The sequence below is a fragment of the Pinus tabuliformis genome, chromosome 5_1 (assembly GCF_031772625.1).
Source record: "Pinus tabuliformis cultivar Carrire ecotype Pingquan chromosome 5_1, CPIR1, whole genome shotgun sequence".
Taxonomy (NCBI): Eukaryota; Viridiplantae; Streptophyta; class Pinopsida; order Pinales; family Pinaceae; genus Pinus; species Pinus tabuliformis.
Window position 1 is genome coordinate 442280025 of NC_142305.1, and position 20719 is coordinate 442300743.

A 20719-nucleotide genomic window follows, 5' to 3' on the forward strand; every position below is an offset into this window, starting at 1 on the left:
GCGGAGAATCCGACCGTCAGAATCGAACGCCGTTTCACCAGGTATTCTACAACACCCCTCTCTTGTTTTCCATCCGTTTAGAATTCATTTTTAAGCTTTTATTTGATTTTTTGGGGGAATTGGGGTTTCAAAATGCGCCCTTCGGGGTACGCAGGTCATGCACTGCTGACCTGCGTACCCCGATATTTTCCCAATGGGAAAATTACGGGGTGTACGCACCCGGCCTTAAGGGAACCTGCGTCCGGGCGCTTTGTCCCTAAAGGCCGGGGTGCGTACCCCGCAAAACACAAATTGAAACCCTTGGCCCTCCAAAATAGACCAAAATTTTTAAATTCTATGGATTCTCACTGATGTTTTATGATGTGCAGGGAGCACACCATGCTTGATTGGTGTGAAAGAGAGCACGAGGATGTTGATTTGGCCGCGATAGGTCATCAACCTTCCATTGATGCATTAAAAGCATGCGGACTGTACAAATACTGGGCCATACCTGGCATGAGGGGCCAAGTGCCTTTTCTTGAGTGGCTGGTCGAAAGGTGGAACATTCAGGAGCAATGTTTCTACATCGGAGAGCACCAGCTCGAGATAGAGCCCTCCGATATATATTTTCTCACTGGCTTTCCTAACAGGGGCGAGCAACTTTCTCTATTCGGGACTAGGCCGGGTGGCCAATCCCTTGCTAGTCTCCGACTAGAGTGGTGCAACAACCAAAACCATGAGAAGGGGATAGAAATCAAGTACATATCCCGACCTGAACTTATGGTGATAGCCTTTACTGTTACCAGACTTTGCGGCGTGGCCGCTTTGCACCAAGCCACCGGGTCCCAAATGCGGATGGCTATAGACTGTTTCCATGGCACCATTTTCAACTGGTGTGATGCTGTGTTGGCTAATTTGAAGGGCCAACTAACCAGGGCAAAGAGAGGACAACTGAAGACCTTTGGATATGGGCCTATAGTTGTGAGCTTTGCCCTAGAGAGAGTTCCAATGCTGGTTCCCCAGCATCTTACAGTTCCAGTTGGGGCGCCTCGGGAGCCTAAGTTGACGAGATGGGTTGTGGTAATGGCCCGACATCCTGATGAGGGCGCAACAGTTGTTCGATTTCCTGATGGTTACTTTCACTGGCTAGAGAGCCAGGTCTTTGCTATTCAGGACTTTCCTTATGCCGGAATGGATTTTCGGAATGATCCGGACATGGTTCTTCCACAGGGAGAACAATGGGACGACAGAGGTATTTCATTTTCCATGAGTTTTCAAATTATATTTTTTTTTTGTTTTATATATCGCCTCAAAACTGACAGCACAAATTTTCAAAATGCAGATGTAGGTCCACGGTGTCCAGCCAACCTCAGGGCTTTTGAGAGGAGAGTACCAGCTGTACCAGCACCAGCCCCACAGGATGCGGCCGCAGAGACCTTAGCCGAGCTGGAACAGGATCTAGAGCGTCTGACGGCGGATATACCAGAGAACACCATAGATGACATTCCCATTCGACTTCAGCGCTATGTGGTCGCAGTCCCAGGACCTTTTAGGAGGTTCCTGTGTAGGGTAGCACGGGCAGTGGTCTCGTATAGAGAGCACCACCAGTGATTGGCTAGTCACTTTTGTAGACACATATGACATTTTAGTTTTTTGTACTTATCATTTTTGCCGATCATAAGGTGTTTTTCAACCTATGATCGAAGACGATGTATATTTTTTGACACACTCCTATCTATATATATATCATTATTACTGGCTCATTTTGTTTAACATATGTGATGAGATGTTTTTAAATTTACTTGCATGATTATTGTAAATGTCTGTCCAACATTCGAGAAGCAATTGCATCTGCTAATGTATTTAAAGACCTTGGAATATGCTGATATTCAATGTAATCAAATTCACGTTCCAAGAGACGCACTCTCAAAAACAACCTTAATAACACAGGATTTCTAATGGCATATACTCTATTAAGCTGTAATACAACGAGTTCAGAATCTAACCTCACTATCAAATGTCGAATTCCAAATGAAATAGATTCAGACAATAATTCAACCGCTGCACTGTATTCTGCAATGTTGTTCGTCGTTTGACCGAGGCTCACCCCATGCATAGAAACTAACTCGTCAGAGGGTGAATAGATAACCCAAGCTGCGGAAGAGATATTCCGTGTACTACGACAAGCACCATCGGCAAATCCAATGTACGTTTGGAGAGGTGTCGACATCTGCAATATCAAGAGTAAAACCAAGATAAGCCAGAATAACGACGAAAAACACACTTTCTAAGCTAAACACACTAACTAAACTAACAAACATACTAGTTAGAAAGAAAACCTAACCTAACTAAAAAAAATTCTCCATACCCACCATTTAAGCATAATACCTCTTTAGGTAAAGTCCATTTCTGGGTTTACCCAAAGAGTCCCCATCAAAATCTACCAGCTCATAGGCCCCTTTTGCTAGCTTTCGCTTTACAATGTAGGGTCCATGCCACATAGGAACGAATTTTCCAGCACCTAGCTTATCGTTAGCTTGATCATATAATAGCACTAGGTCTCCCTCCGAAAAACTTCGAGGGGTCACATTTCTATCATACTGAGCTTTCATTCGCTTCGCGTGAGTCTCGATTGCCAATGCAGCGTCACGTCGAGTCTCATCTAACTGAGCTAAGTATAATAAACGTTTCTCCTCTTCGGAAGTAGCTGGGAGTAATTCGACAGCCATTTGAAGTGATGGGATTTCGCATTCAATGGGTAACACAACTTCCAAGCCATAAACTAGCTGGAAAGGAGTGAACCCTGTTGAAGTTTTCACTGAGGTTCGGTATGCCCATAGCGCTGAAAATAACATGTTGTGCCAATTCGACCGATGAATACCAATGGTTCTTCGGATCATGATAACCAGAACTTTGTTGATATACTCAACCAAACCGTTGGCTTGCGGATAATAAGGAGTAGAGCTATCATGGCGCAAACCAAGCTGGCTTGTAAGCTCAGTCATCATGATGTTTCGAAAATGGCTCCCATGGTCAGTGATGATTGCTTGTGGGACACCAAACCTAGTTATAATGTGATTGAATACGAAAACTGCAGCTGTTTTGCCGCTTGCGTCGAATGTAGGCATCGCCTCGGCCCATTTAGTAAAATAATCAACCGCGAGGATGATATACGCATGCCCCCCGGCCGAGTGACGGTTACAAGTAATAAAATCGATACCCCATTTGGAAAAAGGACCAACGGCAATTATAGGATGGAGAGGAGCTGGTGGTGCGCGCATCTTGCGATCAAACACTTGACAGTTGTGGCATTTTCGGATCGCAATGATACAATCTTTAAACATGGACGGCCAGAAATAGCCAGCGCGCAACACCTTCTGAGCTGTGGCATACCCAGACATATGACTGCCACATGCTCCAGAGTGACAATCATTCAAAACCCTCTCAGCTTCTTCGTGAGTTAAGCAACGTCGAAAAACTAAGTCTGCCCCCCGGCGATAAAGTGTATCTCCAATAATCTTGTATTGCTGGGATTGAAACCGAATTTTTCGACGTTCCGCCTTTGAAGCTTCAGGCCGAAAGGTTTGGGTTTGGAGATAGATGATTATATCCCCGTACCACGGATCTAAAGTACTAATAAGAAACAAAGATTCGTCCGCAATGGACTCCTCTGCCACAGTTTCTGTGTCAGCACGCGGGAAATCACACATCAATTTCGCAAAAACTAAGGATTTCTTAGACTTGGACTTCTCAAACTCCAAGTCGAACTCTTGCAGGATAACTATCCATTTAGAGTACTTGCCCCCTAGCAGTTGTCTTGTCAAAATATAAATCATAGGGTTGCAATCCGAAATGACTGTAGTTTTACGGAGAAGAATGTAGTGACGGAAACGCTGGACAGCTTGAACGGCTGCCAGGGCCAATTTCTCCACATGCGAATATTTTAGCTCAGTGGGGTTTAATGTCCTACTAAGATAATATATCACATGTTCCGCTCCGAATTCATCTTCTTGAACTAACACCATTCCAATAGTGGAATGCGAAGCTGCGAGGTATAAGAAGTAGTCCTGGTTGTAGTTGGGAGGATGCAACAACGGTGCATGGGTCAACGCGTGTTTAAGTGCATCAAAAGATTGTTGGGCAATCTCATCCCAAAAGAATTGAGCGTTCTGTTTCAACAACCGTGTAAAACCTTTAGTGACCTCGGCATAGTTTGGAATGAATCGGCGTAAAAAGTTCGCTTTCCCTTGCAAACTTTGGAGTTGGCGCAAACTCGAAGGAGGAGGCAATTTGATGATAGTTTCGACCTTCGAGGGATCGACGTGAATGCCGACTTTTGAAACAACAAATCCCAGCAATCGACCCGTCTCTATACAGAATACACACTTGTGGGGATTCAACCGAATTCGATAATGCCTACACCTCATAAAGATTGCTCGTAAGTGGACAAGGTGATCAGCTCGATGTAAAGAATGAGCAGGCAAATCATCGAGGTACGGTTGCACAATGTGCTTGATGTCATGAAATGCGTAAGACATCGCCCGTTGAAAAGTGGCTCCGGCATTCTTAAGCCCAAAAGGTAATTTGCAATAAGCAAATGTCCCCCATGGACAAATGAATGCCATTTTTGGTTGGTCGGCAGGTAGAATATTGATTTGATTATAGCCCAAAAAACCATCCATAAAGGAAAACATTTCACTTTCGGCACAATCATCAATAATTTGATCGATATAAGGCGTAGGATAGTTGTCTTTTGGACAAGCTCGATTTATATCCCTATAGTCGATACAGATTCTTATTGTTCCTTGTTTCTTGTTGACTGGAACAATATTCGATACCCAATCCGTTAACGGGATTGGATAAATGAAACCTGCTTTCAACAGCTTCTCGACTTCTTCTTTAATCGCAGCCGCTTTCCGAGGGTGAATCTGACGCAACCGTTGCCGGAAGGGTTTAGCGTCCGGGTAGGTCTTTATTTCATGAACAACAATGGTAGGATCGATTCCCGGCATTTCCTCGTAAGTGGCTCCTCTAGGGTTGTCCAGAACTAAAAAGAGATTCTTGAAAATGAAAGCTTCAAAGTTTTGTATTGTAAACAATGTTTTATTTTGGAAAAATCATGAAGGCATTTTACTAAGCTACTTAACAAAGGATGAAACTGACAAAGTGCTGAAGGAATTTCATGCAGGGGACTGTGGCAGAGATTTGTATTGGAAATCAACTGCTGATAAAATCTTAAGAGCTAGATTTTATTGGCCTAACCTGTTTACTGATGTAAAGAAATTTGTAGTTTCTTGCCATAAATGTCAAATCTTTGAAGGAAATAGAAAGTTGTTGCCTTTACCCCTAAAACCAATTTCCACTGAAAAACCATTTCAACAATGGGGTTTAGATTTCATTGAGGAATTTCACCCTCCCTCTTCTGGCCAGCATAAGTGGATTTTAACTGCCACAGACTACTTCACCAAGTGGATAGAGGCCATCCCTTGTAGACAAGCCAATGATTTAGTAATCATGGAATTCCTAGAAACCAATGTCCTATCTATATTTGGCTGTCCGGAGAAGATTATAACTGACAATTCTACTACCTTTAAATCCAAAAGAATGATCAATTTTTTTATCACAAGTACCATATTACCTTAGGCCATTCCACAGCCTATTACCCTCAGGGTAATGGTCAGCTGAATCATCCAATAAAAGCTTGATCAATATCGTAAAGAAAGTATTGGAGGAAATCAAGAAAAACTGGCATAAAAAGCTGGTCAATACACTTTACGCAGACAGGTTAACTACAAAAAGATCTGTTAAGAATAGTCTTGTTTCTTAATTCCTCTAATACTAATTTAACTTACTATTTTTAATTATTTATTATTTTTATAAAATTTTAATTATTTTTAACTAATTATTTATATATTTATCATGAATTATTTTTAATTACTAATTTAACTAACATTTCAATTATTTATTAATATTTTTTAACTAACTATTATCATTAAATGATTTTTATCATGAATTATTTTTAATTACTAATTTAACTAACATTTCAATTATTTATTTTTAACTAACTATTATCATTAAATTATTTTTATTTGTTTTATTTTAAGGGATTGGTCCCCCTAGAGTAATTTTTTCCCTTAAATATAATTTTTAATTATTTATTTTAACTAACTATTATCATGAATTATTTTTAATTACTAATTTTAACTAACATTTCAATTATTTATTAATATTTTTTAACTAACTATTATCATAAAATTATTTATTATCTATTTTTTACTAACTATTATCATAAAATTATTTTTATTTAATTTATTTTAAGGGATTGGTTCCCCTTGGGTAAATTTTTTTTCCCTTAAATATAATTTTTTAATTATTTATTTTTAACTAACTATTATCATGAATTAATTTTTACTTAATATTTTAATTATTTATTAATATTTTTAACTAACTATTATCATAAAATTATTTTTATTTATTTTATTTTAAGGGATTGGTTCCCCTAGGGTAACTTTTTCCCTTAAATTATTAAAAAGGATTTTGACCTTGGTACCTTGTCAAAAGTAGTTGTTGGTCTTTTTAGCCGTTGGAGGCTCTGCTCTATCTATTTAACTTGCTAAGCTAGATCTGTTTCTTCAACTTGTCCTGACGATGAACCACACTAGTTGGTTCGAAACGCGTCGACAAATGATGTTTCATGTGATCTTCGCCGAAAAATCTTTTGTAAACTTGATATGGATCACAGAAGCCTAAACTCTACTACAAAAAGATCTATTAGAACAAGCCCCTACGAGTTGGTTTATGGCATGGAGGCTATGTTCCCTTCTTCTTTAGGAGTCCCTATGATAAAATTGCTGCAAGAAATACAAGTAGAACCCAATGACATTCAGAGGAGAATTAATCAAACAATTCATTTACAGCAGATCAGAGAGGAAGTGTATCAAAGAACTCAGATTCTACAAGAGAAACTTAAGAATATTTTTGACAAAAGGACAAAGAAAGAGGATTTTTTCATAGGAGAAAAAGTAGTGAAGTGGGATTCCAGAAGAGAAGATAAAGGAAAACATGGAAAATTTGATTTCCTATGGAAGGGACCTTTTGCTATTCAAGCTGTACAAGGAAACAACACCTACTTTTTAAGAAGCCTGGATGGTACAGAAGCAGGAGATGGGCCATTCAATGGTCGGATGCTCAAGAATTACTTTGATCCACTTTGTTGAGATGACAGGACTGTAATTTGTACATAATAGTGTCTATTTTCTACAGTTTATTACAACAATAAGATAGGGAATAAGATGTAGCAAGTTTTGAGGAAAATCAAGGATTTGTGCCACCTTTTGGTATTACATATTGAATTTATTAGAATAATTGGAGAAGAAGACTTGGGAGCTGAACATATGATAGCAAACATTTAAACAAACTATCAAAAACAGAGTTGTAATTGTTCAAATCAGCCTATGAGGAATGTATATATGTTACAGAGATACAGTTTTGTTTGTTTACAGCAAAAGGAAATTTCAGGTTGCAGCCAGAGTTGAATATAAGGCTATCTGACCTGCTGTTCTTAGCTTTTCACTTGGAAAATCCATCCCCAAGTCGAGCCACTGTTAGGTTCGTATAGCAATAGGTGTCATATTTCATGATTGACTGTTAAATGCCAAATATGTTCATCCTTTCCATGCTGCAAAGGTTCCATATTTTCAAAAAATCAAAAATTTAAAAAATGAAAAGAGGGTATGCCCTGAAAGAAAAATCAAAGGGAAAGAATAATGAATTGGTCAAAAGAAAGAAAATGAACCCCAAAGAAAAGACCAAGGAACTGTGCTAGTCCAAAATGCCACCGCTATCCTATTTTTGCAAAGAAGTTTAATATGTGCAATCAGTGACTTCTGTCACACTTGATGGATGGCCAAACAGCTTAATCTTGGCCTCACCATGTTTAAATTTATTTTTTTAGACATAGAGATTGAATTATGTTCAAACAGTTTAAGCTTGGCAAATTAGTAGTTAGGTAGAGAAGCAAGGGATCTCAACAGCTAAATCTGAACCCCTGGAAGAGATAAGGGCAGACTTAGATAGGAGGGAAGTTAAAGGAAAACAAGAGAGAAAGTTGGATTCTGAGCGTCTTTGACATATTCAGCGGTAAAGATAGATGAAAAATCATTTTCAAAAGCATCATCCTTAGGTAAAAACGAAGATCTGTGATGGAGATCTTCCCATGGTATATCGTCTACACTTAGGATTTCGCGAAGTTGCTCTTCAGATGACACGACTTCGGGAAACGCTATCTGTTCTGAGGTTGACGTGAAAAATGATCCTTCACTGACCACATTCATTTGGTCGGTTTGGGTTGAACGCGAGTCGGTAAAAGACATGACGGCTTCATAAGAAATTTCATATGGACTCAAAGGCATAGCATCACCGAATGAGTCTATCTCAGATTCAGATGGGACAATCCAAGGATCATCATAAATAATGTTGTCTGATGTAATCATATGAATTGATGCAAATGAAGGGTCTGCGTTGATTGGAGGGAAAGGAAAAGTTCCTAGTAAACCGGAATCTTTAACTAAACCTACGCCAACGTCCCTATAAGGGATTGTCGTCTTACCGACATGCTGGATACTCTCTGAAGAGGCTGGGTCGGATGAAAAGTATGTCAGCTGATCAATTGTCACGATCTTACCGTTATGTGGAAACTTTATTACTCTGAAGACCGATGAAACGACTGTTGTCATAGCATATGACCAACTTCGACCCAAAAGAAGGTTGTAGTCTAGAGGGGCATCAACCACTTCCACATCCAGACTAATGGTTTTACCTTCTACCCCTATAGGCAATTCCTGTAGAATACCAAACGGACGGAACCCATGGCCATCAAAGGCCTTAAGGATGGTCGGGGATTGGTTCAACGAAGGAGAACCAAGCGATCTCCAACATTGAATCGACATAATACACGTAGAAGCTCCCTCATCAATCACAGTCCGATGAATAGGCCTGTTTTTTACTATCACTGGAATTTGGAAAGCCATTTGATGGGGTAGACGCGGTGTACTATTTTCTAGATCAAAGATTATCAGATTCGGGTCCTGAACATCAACAGCTCCGATAGTCGACAAAAGTAATTTTCGTTGTGCTGGGCATGATTTCAGCACTTCTAAAGCCGACATTGCTGAGGGTGAAACAGCTAAGTCCTCAACAATGTTGTAATTCTGGGCTGCTCTCGCATGTGGATTGAAAGCAGACCTTCGAAGTACACCCTTGGCGGGCGGTTTGATTACTAAGTCCGGGTTAGGTTTTTCAATCTGTAGTGGATCGGAACCAGGAGCTGAGGTTGATGGATTAGAATGAGAAGATTCTGCTTCCTTACCATCAACAGGATTCTTACTACCATAATCTTGCGATCGAGTCGCAATCCTCACATGAGACATCATCAAAATGGGTTCTTCACTGGCAGTCGAGGAAGAACCTATCATCTTACTCTCCTGCTTTGGAAATGGATCTTTTAACACAACAGGAGTGGGAGAACCTTTGACTATTTTCACAACCTCGGCCCGATGAGGGAAATCTCTTGTAAAATGATCCTCTTCACAAATAAGACAAGGATATCGAGGTTTGCGCTTTTCGTCATTGGTTTCCGACTTTTCCGTTTTCTCCTTCGGAGCCTTGTCTACTTTAGCCTTCTTCTTTCCTTTCTTCTTTCCACCGTTTTTTGATTTGGCCGTAGATGACTCTACAGCGTGAATATCGGCGGAAAGTTCAGGAGAAGACTCTCCTGTCGGGGAATCGGGCAAAGTGATTATAGGAGTAGTAGAAGCCTTGGAAGATTTCTTCTTGCTCTTTGTGTTCACGATACCAATCATACCATCAGCGGAATGAGATCCCGAAGGAGCAGCAGCGATTTGATTTGATTTTGGAAGATCTGGAATCTTCTCGTGTAACGTACCTGACTGAGTATAAACTAAGTCAAGGTACTGCGCCTGAGCAATGACTTGCTCCTCAGTAACTACTTCGGCCTTAGCTACATCTTCAGTAATCTTCGGTAATAATGATTTAACAAACCATTCAGCTAAGATTTGGTCCGGAATAAAAACTTTCACTAACCTTCTTCGACGTCTCCACTCATGAATGTGATCAGAAATATACGTGGACGTCGATTGTTTTAGTGAAGTTAATAACTCCGTGCCGTTATCGTATCTGATCGACAACTGAAAGTGAGTTAAGAACGAGGTAGCTAACTGGCTAAAATTGTAAAAAGAGGCCCGTGGCAACTCAATGTACCACTTGGCCGCGAGACCAATGAGTGTACGCTGGAAAAGACGTAAGCAGATCGAATCATCCGAGATAGAATTTGAAGCACACCAGAGGTGGTAAGTCATCACATGATTGGACGGATCCTCTCCAGACTTACCTTCGAACTTGGGTATATCACTGGGCAACTTATTTGGCATTGGCGGCCATAACGGAAGATACTGAATTGGATCATTCGTTAGGCACGTCAAGTCTGGTAAATCCAAAGTTGCGATAAACGGTAATTGCCGGTTAGGATCTCTAAAACTCTGGGTCACAAGACCAGTCCCAGGAGGAGGATATCCAGGATAACTAGGAACAGGAATCGCATTAGGGATATTATATCCTCCTGGAAAACCAGGATTAACCGGACCGTACTGGGGTTGTTGAGGTTGTTGATAAGTGTACCCAGGATACGGTTGATACTGGTAAACCGGCTGTTGGACAGCTTGCCCATATTGGTACTGTCCCTGGTACGGTTGTTGAACAAATTGAGGTTGAGTAGTGACAACCGTACTTATACCAGGCTGACCTATAGGCATCTGGACCGTGGTTTGAATCGTAGATCCAGACAACGGTAAAGATGTCTGAGGAGTGGTTGCAGAGACAGTAGAAACCGGAGCTGTCGATACTCCAGAAGTAAGTACGGCAGATGTAGCGGTAGTTGCAGCAGCCGTTTGAGATGGAGTACTAGGTGCAATTGGCGGCTGAGTAACTACCGAAGTTACAAAAGTTTGAACATTTGACTGGACAGGTTGCGGTTGCTGGGGTGGACCAGAAACTACGGGTTGTCCAGCTTGAGGTACCAACTGTATACTAGGCTGCAACACCTGTTGACCCTGTGATGGATCCCACACTATCCTTCCGGGGTATTGACCCGTAACAGGTTGAGGATACTGAGATCCATAACCGGATTGAGGATAGGATTGATAATTGAGAGGTACAGTTCCCATACCTTGAACATATGACTGACCTTGAGGTGGTCGATAACCTTGACTCGAGTATTGACCTTGAGGTTGATAACCTTGAGGAAAATACGGATACTGGGGTTGACCTTGACCTTGAGGTTGATACCCTTGAGGTTGATACCCTTGGGGTTGATACCCTTGAGGTAAATATTGATACTGAGGTTGACCCTGGGGTACATATTGAGGTTGGGGTTGACCTTGAGGCATGTATTGCACCATAGGTACATACTGACCTTGAGGTTGCCCCCCAGACACAATTTGTGTACCTTGAGGTTGCCCCCCAGGGGTTAAGTGAGGCTGCCTCCCAGGCGGTAATTGGCCACCTTGAGGTTGAGAAACGGGAACTGAACCTGACATCATGTAAATGTCTCCTACACCCAATGGTATATTACAATTGTTTCCAGCTAATAACCCATGATCAATGGGTTGAGGAGATGCCCCCGCAAAGGTACCAGAAAGTGATTGATACCCGGTGGGAACAGAAGGACCGTCGTGTAAGAAATATTCAGGAGTTTGAGTAAACACGGACGACTGACCAGACATATTTACAGGAGTATAAATATCTCCAGGTGGAAAAGGAGTACGAGGTGTAGAAAAACCTACCCCTGAGTTGTCTAAATAATTGGTTAACGAAAGGTACCAAGTAGTACTTCTAGGAGGACTGTAAAAAATAGATTCACGCTCCCTGAGCTCAATAGTAAGTTGATCTTCAAGGTTAGAGACACCTATTTCTTCCTCTGGAGCAAGTTCTTCAATAGCAATCAGACCAGTAGGAAGATTTTCGGTGATAACTCGTTCTACTCTTGGTGAATCTGGAACACTAGAAGTTGGAGTAACAGGGTCAGATATTTCAGGTTCTTCGCCTATATCACTAGTAGACGAAAACCTATGAGCAAGCTCAGAAACTGTAACAGCTTCAGGATTATAACCTGTCTCTAGACTTTGGTAATCTGGATGGACTACCAAGGAAGATTCTCCTTCTTCAGGTGAACCTACTCGACTGCCACTAGGAGGAGTTACAAGGACCTTCAAACCTTCTAGATTACTGGGGTCGTCTCGAGGAGGGTCACCCCGAAGTCTACGGGATCTCCTCAACAATTCGGCCACAGAAATAACTTCAGGAGATTGGCCCCGAAGTCTATGGGACTGTCTCGGTAATTCCGTCACAGCTAAAAACTTTTAACTACTACACACGAAAACAAAGTAAAATCTCAAATCAAACCACCTAAAGTCTCTAAAGAACCAAACAAATTTGAAGCACACGCCTAAAGAATCTAGGGCGTCAAACCAAGCACAAACAGTAGCCTCCCAGACCGAAAACGCTAGTTGGAGATGAAACCCAACATCGCCGGATTCAGTACAGAAGTGGCGGGTGGAACAGTTACCCCGGCAACCTGCTTAATGAATAGACCGGCACAAGTTCCTCCACTTTAACCGTCTCGAGTGAAGTGAACCCCCCGGAAAATCCAAGTGAGTCTAGCCGACATCTGCTCCAGGTACAGTGGGATCTTCCCTCCACCGTCACCTCGGTAGAATCCTAAAGATAATGGTCACTAAGGCTACCAACCGCAACAAATGCACCTGGGGGAACAGTCTACACTCCGACAACACGCAAGGGCAGAGTATCAAGCTCAATCCCCTTGCCGGTTCCTTGACAATAATCCAAGGTTTACCGACAAGTGACCCCTGGCTCCTCGACAATGGTTAATCCGAGGTTTACCGTTTGTAATACGTGCGTGTCTGGCATCGTTCCCAACGAGGGAGGATTGATCCCCTCACTGGTTCGGACACGAGCTCGTGCTTCTCCTTTAAGAGGAGCTTTCCCAGAGTACAAATGAGACAATTGGATTTATTCTATCACAAGATAAGCTACTTGTTTGGTTTTGTTGTCTTGGAGAGTTAATTACTCTTCTACTCCAAGACACTAGCCTGATCTAAATTGGTGTTTCAGAGCCCTAGTAAATAAAAGTTACTACGTTGATTTTACTTTAAGCGTTAATTTTATGGTTTTTCTTAAAGACAAAAGGTAGCGGAAATGAAACCAATGGTGTGTAGACTCGACTCAAACCACTACAAAGATGCACCTAAGATGATTTACGCTACTTTTCTCTTTCAATGAAACTCCTAACTAAGAGAGTTGAGAAATGCAAATTTTATAGAAAACAACTTTCTTAGTAAAGACAATCAAAGAAACAATTCTCTTTATCTTTCCAAGCATACAAGCATGACCACTCCTTACGTGCACAAAAAACTCTTTTTCTTTCAAAACCCCTCAAAGCTACTTGAAACAAAACTTTTCAAAGGAGGTGTTTTTGTATTTTCTCTTATTTAATAAAGCATATAAATCTATTTTAATGAAAATCAATCTCAAAAGCTATAAAATCTATAAAAAATTGACTCACAAGCAAATAAAAAAGAAATTTACTCTAAGCAAACCTAACGAGGCAAAAGCCTACAAGGATGATTCTAGGTTGTTTTACTTGACCAAAATCAAGCCAAGGACCAGCTAATGCAGAATCAAAAGACCAGTCAAAACAAAACTCGAATCTTTTTGTAAAATGGAATTCAATACTCAATCAACAAGTACTTCGAAATTTGCCAAAGAGACAACTCAAAGGTAAGTTGCTTTCACAGGTAGACTTTATGACAGGTCCGACTTCTAAGAAGGCTGACAAAACCAGAGAGATCTAAGGCTTGACAACTTCTACCGCCAAAGTCACTACAAGACCTACTCAAAAATCAAACCCTAGGGCTTAAACTTCTATGAAATCCACTAAAACACTCAATGCTACCGAAACCAGTTCAGGTGAAAATCTTTGACAAGAGACTAATGGATCTGGGCAGAAAAAACTAAGAAAAAGCAAAATCTAAGAGGAAAAATGCAAAAAAAAGAAATTTCTTAATTTTTAGCAGGGTACGCAGGCAACCTGTTAAGCCAGGTGCGGGCCCGCTCTGTTCACACAGAAACAGTGCGTACAAGTACGCACTATGCAATACTCAGAGGGTGCATACTACTGAAAAAATCAAGAAAAACTAAATTCAATCTAACCCTAAGCTAACCCACCCAAATACAAAGTCACAGAGCCAAAAACCAGAAACTAAATGACTTTTCTCAGATCAAAGTTGCATACAAAGGAAAAGACTTTCACATCAATGAATTCCCTAGCGGAGTCGCCATTTTGTCAGGCGGAAAGAGTCGATAGTGCGGACACAACCAACCTCCCTAGGAGCCTAAGACTCTCTAGTGACAAACAAGACAAACAAGAGCAATCCTTCTCTAAACATGCATTTACTATATAAGAAATCAAGTGTTTAGATCCTACCTGTAATCCAACGCTGTTGTAACAGTCCAGCCTCACTGATCCGGATGAGCTCCTCCTTCACTTTGAAACCTGCATCCACTAACAATCAAACGATTAAATAGCACTTGATAATCTCATAGAATAAAACATATTTAACACATAGACCAAGGAGTACATGAAACAACTCATAAATAACAAGTTATTGAGAAGAATGGACTCATTTGCATTAATAGGAAACAAAAGGAACAATTACAACCTGAGCCTTGGTGTTGTGCAAGTCCCTCCCAGGGTCCATCAAGAGTTCTCCTTTACTTTGACAAAGCTCACCCACTTCCAAATAGAACAAGCAAAGATGGCAATCTCTCCTCACAAGCTTCTAAATGGGAGTCCTAATTCCAGCAGCATCTACCCTTAGAAATGTTTAGCTTCCAACCTCCCCTCCTTCTGGCCCAATGCCTGTATTTATAGTGCTCAAGAGGAAGTTAATCAGGTCCACCATCAATGGGATAATCCCCTCTTTGGATGGGATAGCTCCCTTATTGATGGGATAAGTTCCTCTTTGGTAGGGGTACATGAACCATCTGGAGGCGCTCAATACACGTCGAACAACCTTCTAGAATGCTCTAGAAATGACCACAAGTAACTTTTTAAAGATGAAACTTGCGCATTTTGACCTTTACAGGGGTACGCACCTGCCCCTTTACATACAGAGCGTACAAGTACGCAGCTTTTGTGAACATTAGGTGCGTATCCGCAGGTAAGGTTGAGAGAACCTGCGTACCCAGAGATAAACACATTTACAAAGACTTTCTCTCTTTCTTGAAGTTTGACATGGAGAGCAGAGGTATGAGACTTGCCCAGGAGGATAACATGACTGTTGATAGAGCCATACCAACTGTAAATAGTCATGGTGACATTTTTTTAGTGTAACACCTTGGAAATGAAACCCTAAGACCTAATGAAACATGCCCTATGACCTAATGAAAGCATGATTGAAAATTGACCATGAAATTGCAAATTGACCATGAAACCATAACTGAAAACAACCTGAAGAAGGGTCAGAAAGTATACTATATGAGGGAGAAATTGGATTTCCAGAAGAGAAGACAACCATCAGGGGATTAGTTTGACATGACCTAATGAAATGATGCAAAATTTTCAGTATGGGACCCCTAAAATGAAAATGCAAAGAGCAAGTTTGATCCCTGATGGAAGTATGCAGACATTGACACTAACATGTGGCATTTTGACAAGTTGCACACAACTTTCATTTTACAAAAATGAAGCAAAAAGAACTATCTATGAGTAGTGGCTTTTAGAGTTGCAACACTTTCAGTATTATTATTATTTTTTTTTTTACTTTTCATTCTTTTGGTGGAGTTCAATATTTTCTTGTTTTTTTCTATTTATTTTTCTTCTTTATACCCACTTTTCAATTTTTAATTCTTTTTCTTTTTATTTTGAAATCATGGGAAATTGACAAGTATTTACAAAATAAGATTCTTGAGATAGAATTCTCAATTACCTTTAGATCCTATAAATTTTAGGACCCTAACAAATATAACATAAGATATATTAACACTGACTGATATTTAAACACACATTCAACTTTGAATTTAATAAACTGATCATGGATGGCATCAAATAAGAACTGACTGTAATTAAATAAAAGTGAAGGCTTCTGTCTCATTGAGAATACTGACAAGAATCCTAAAACTACTTCATCAACTCACTGATCTATATAATAACTAAGTATTGGGGGTTTTTGTAGTGCATTATATTAGATATTAGTTACGACTACCTCTCATGGAAATGGTCGTAGATGAATGACTTACTTAACGTATTTGAATCCCAAAATGATATCTAATAACTAAGTAACCAACTCACCATGGAAATTACCTATTTTGACATCTCTAGGAAAATGGAAAGAGGGTATGGGGGGTTCGTTCTGGGTAATTCATCATTTTTAGGGAGAAAACACTCAAATATATGAGCTCTCTAGGGAAATGTAAGATTTTTGTACAACTCCATTAATGAGTCAGTGGATCATTAATGCATGGAGGCTTGGGGATTTATTTGCAAGGCTTGGAAAATGCTTCAGGAGAAATGGAGAAAATAATTTCATCATTCTGGGAAATTACTGCTTTCTTGCTGGGGAGGTATCGGAGGTGACACTAGGTGGAAAATTCAGGGAAGAAATGGGTTTGAGGGAAGATGAATTGAGGGAGAAAGGATTCCCAGATGCTCAAATCATCATTGTGGTCAAGGTATTTTTTATTTTCCCAATTGTGAAGTTCGTATAGGTCAAACTCACAATCAGTCTCAACAATCTTGAATTGGGTGTCAATCAGGGGAGTTTTGTCAAGGTCTAGGACAAGGGGGATCATGGGGTCTTCCTCAACCATATTTCCTTTACCCTTTTGGATTGAAATTTTGAATTGGATATGAGAAGGAAAAACAGGGTTACCAAAATGGTGAATCAATCGAATTATACAGAGAGATTACTAGCGAAAGGCGCTTAATGGCTTCAGATTGACTTGATAATGACTTGAACAAATTCAGAAAACATGGAAGGAAATGAATGCAGGATCGTGGGGTGGTTTTATAATGGAAATGGTGGGGGATGGTAATGGAACATTTACTGTTTCAAGAGCGGGAATCATTAATTTAAAATGGGTTTATTTTAGTGGGAGGAATTAAATATATAATGTTCGATTCATAGGTTATTTAAATGTCCCAGTGGTTGGATGATGTGGAAGGGTGATGACTTGGAGAGGGGATTAGGTGGCAGTGACATGGAGGACAGAAGGGAGGACAAGTGGTGTGAGGGGATGGGCAAAGGTGATGGTGGTTTTCAGGGGGGTGGGGGGGGCTGTGAGAGGTATGTGGCTTCGGGAGGGGACCCCCCGAAAAGGTTGCGGAACTGAAACATCACCTGAAGTGGTCTGGGTGCAATTAGATTTTTAGGAAACCCCCTCCATTTACCGTAGATAGTGTCGGGAGGTCTGAAATCATCCTCCCATCGTTGATCTAGGTGAGAGTGATCTACATCGATAAATCATGCACGTTCATTATTTATAAAACGACAAAAATGTTGTATCATGCGGTAATAAACATTAACCTATGGTTTATGAAATATATATATATATTAAAATTTTAATATAAATTTGAAAGCGGTATTTTAACTGGCGCACTGTAAGGGTTGTTATTTTTTTATTTTTTAATCCTTTTTATTATTTTATTTCACACATTTTTCTTTTATCCCCCTTTTTATTTTTATGCTTTTCTTTCCTTTTTATTTTATTTTATTTTTTATTTCTTTTGAGCTAAACAAAATTGAAATGAAAAATATTTTTTTACAATTTCCTAGTGGGATGAAAAATTATTCAAAACACATGACTCCTATATTTATAGGACCCTAGCACACCCACAATGCATTGTTTCTTGCCTAAAAGTGTAAATTAATTCCATGCATATACCCAGTGACATAGTAGATCACGAAAGGTTAGTACACACAGTTTGTAGGGTAGAAACAAAAGAGAGGTAGTAGAGAGGCAGTGTGAATTAGCCAATGGCAAGGAACAAGGTACAATTAGAACTAGAGAAACTAAAGTGCAAGGGCATCAATAGTCTGAGACCAATGTAGCACAATGGAAGTTCAGTGTCGATCACTTCAGCTAAAACATGTTCCCACATATCATCAGGTTGTAGATATACTCATGAAGGCATTGGGTAGAGAAATTTTTTTCTACTTGATAGAGCAGATGGGTATAGTGCATAACACCTTCCTTGCTAAGAGGGAGTGTTAGTCTTTGTTTGAGGTAGAAGCAAATAAGTGTTCTAGTATCTATGGTGCCTAAGAGGTTAAGGAATACCTGATCTCCAAAACCTAGAATTTTTTTTTGAAAGAAAAGACTTGGAGATACCTTAATTAAATTAATTAGCCAATGGTTAAATTTTTCTTAAATCTAACTTAGGAAAACTGGTTAATTAAAGTTGATTAATTAAAGGAATTTTATTTTTCTCTAAAGACTTCTGGAAAAGTTAATTGATGGAGTCAAGATGATCGTATACATTGGTTGAGATGCGGTCATGGTCATTGAGACTCTAATAGGAGATTATAAGAGGACATCGAACGATTTGGAGAAGATACAATTGTGAGTCAAGCAATTTGACTTAACCAGTTGCGTTGATTCAATAAGGGTGCAGTTGAAGGTAGAGAATCATTAGAATAAGGGTTCAATAGATATTTTGGAGTAGGATTCCAAAGCATATTTCATTAGTATTTTCTAGTGTCATAGTGACAGGAAAGGGATGTTGGCATTTTGGCACAGGTGTGGCGCTACGGTACAGGTGTTGTCCTTGATGGCAACTCTCTTTGATGACAGATCTCAGTCCAGACTACAAGAATGAAGAGAAATTTCATATACGCAGGTTCATTAAGCCCAAGTTGCGTATACACGCTGGTACGCTATATACTAAGTCGCAGATACGCAGTCTCGCTATATACGAAGTCGCGTATACACGCAGTTTCATGAACAGAAAAGAGCGTACATGTCGAGAAGCTTCCCTTTGGTCCGTGGTAGTTATTCCTCGGTACTTGAGCCTATGTTTTTGGACCAAGGTATCTCGACAGTCGTGTTGATCCCGAGTTTTGAAGTTGATGGTATTGTATTACTATGGTTTTGGACCGTGGTATTGAGAAGGGCCTAAGACTATATAAGGAGAAGAAGATCATTAGGCAATGTATCGAAAAAGTCTTGAATATCTAATGAAGAAAGAGATCTAGTATGCATGTTCTGGGTTGATGATGCATTTCTTGATCTAAGCTAAGGAGAGATCACATCGGTTGATGGAAGACTAGATCTAAGGATAGATCGGGATCAAATTGGTTGAAATGAACTATCTTTATATGGTTGATTATGCGTACTTTTAGATCTGCATACTGACGCAATGTTATGTTCTGGGTATGACTGATGTCTGGTTCAGCTGCAAGTTATGAGAAATTATTTTTAGATCTGTACGCAGGTTGTCTTTGGTAAAAGCGCGTGTATACGTGGGTTGGTTTCATTGAAGTAGCGTATATCTTTTGAAGCTTAATTTTTGGGTTGCAGTTGGGTCTGACTGTTATTGCAGAGTTCTGTAGTCTGCTCTGTGTTCTGGTGACTGGGTGTTGACAGGGTTTCAGTGGTTCAGTGATTCAAAGATTGATGATGCTAGTATTGGTTGTTTTGTGCTTCAATGATTTGTTATGAAAAGTGAATGAATCGTGGTCTTCAGATTGTAAGGTTGTGCTTCAGGAGTATCCAGTCTAAAAATTGATGAAAAGTGGTACCTGAAGGAAAGAAGATTGTAGGCCAGCACCTACGTACTAGTATCTTAGCTAGTACAAGAGCAAAGGGGGGTTGGAGCTCCCTTCCAGGAGAGTTTTGAAAACGAGAGAAGGTTGTAGCCTTCTGCAGGTTGTAGCCTGTGTACTGGTATAAGGCTGCACCAGTACAAAAGATTGTAAACTGAAGTTTCTTATTAAAGAAAGATAGAGACGACTTGCAGCAGGTGGTTTTCACCCACATTGGGTTTCCACCTTATATCATGGCATTCATGTGTGTGGCTTTTGTGTGATGATCTGTTCTGTTATACTGCACCTGTTTACTTTTAATATGGTTAATAATGTCCTGATGCATTTACTCAAGATAAACTAACTGAATCATAAGATTTCTGGTTATACGCTGGTTGCTTTAGACATAGTAGCGTGTACACGCTGGTTCACTTAACTGAAGTAGCGTATATGTTTCTGAGTATTGAAAAAGTTTTATTGATCTGATAATACTGATTCACCCCCCCTCTCAGTATTATTTCCAACAATTGGTATCAGAGCAGGTCCTTCAGAGAAGCTTGATCGCTTGAAGGTAGATCGTTCATCATAGGCAACTACAAGAGAGAAGCATCAATCAGGCCACCGGTTTTTGATGGGACAAACTTCAATTATTGGAAGGTAAGAGTTACTGCCTATCTTCAATCTCTTGGTACAGAAGTTTGGGACATCGTAGAGACAGGCTACACTTTTCCTTCAGCTACTCCTACAGATCCAGCCGAGAAAAAGAAGTATGAAACAAATGCAAAAGCTGTTAGTACTCTATTAGGATGTATATCCCAATTGGAATTCATGAAGATAATGCACTA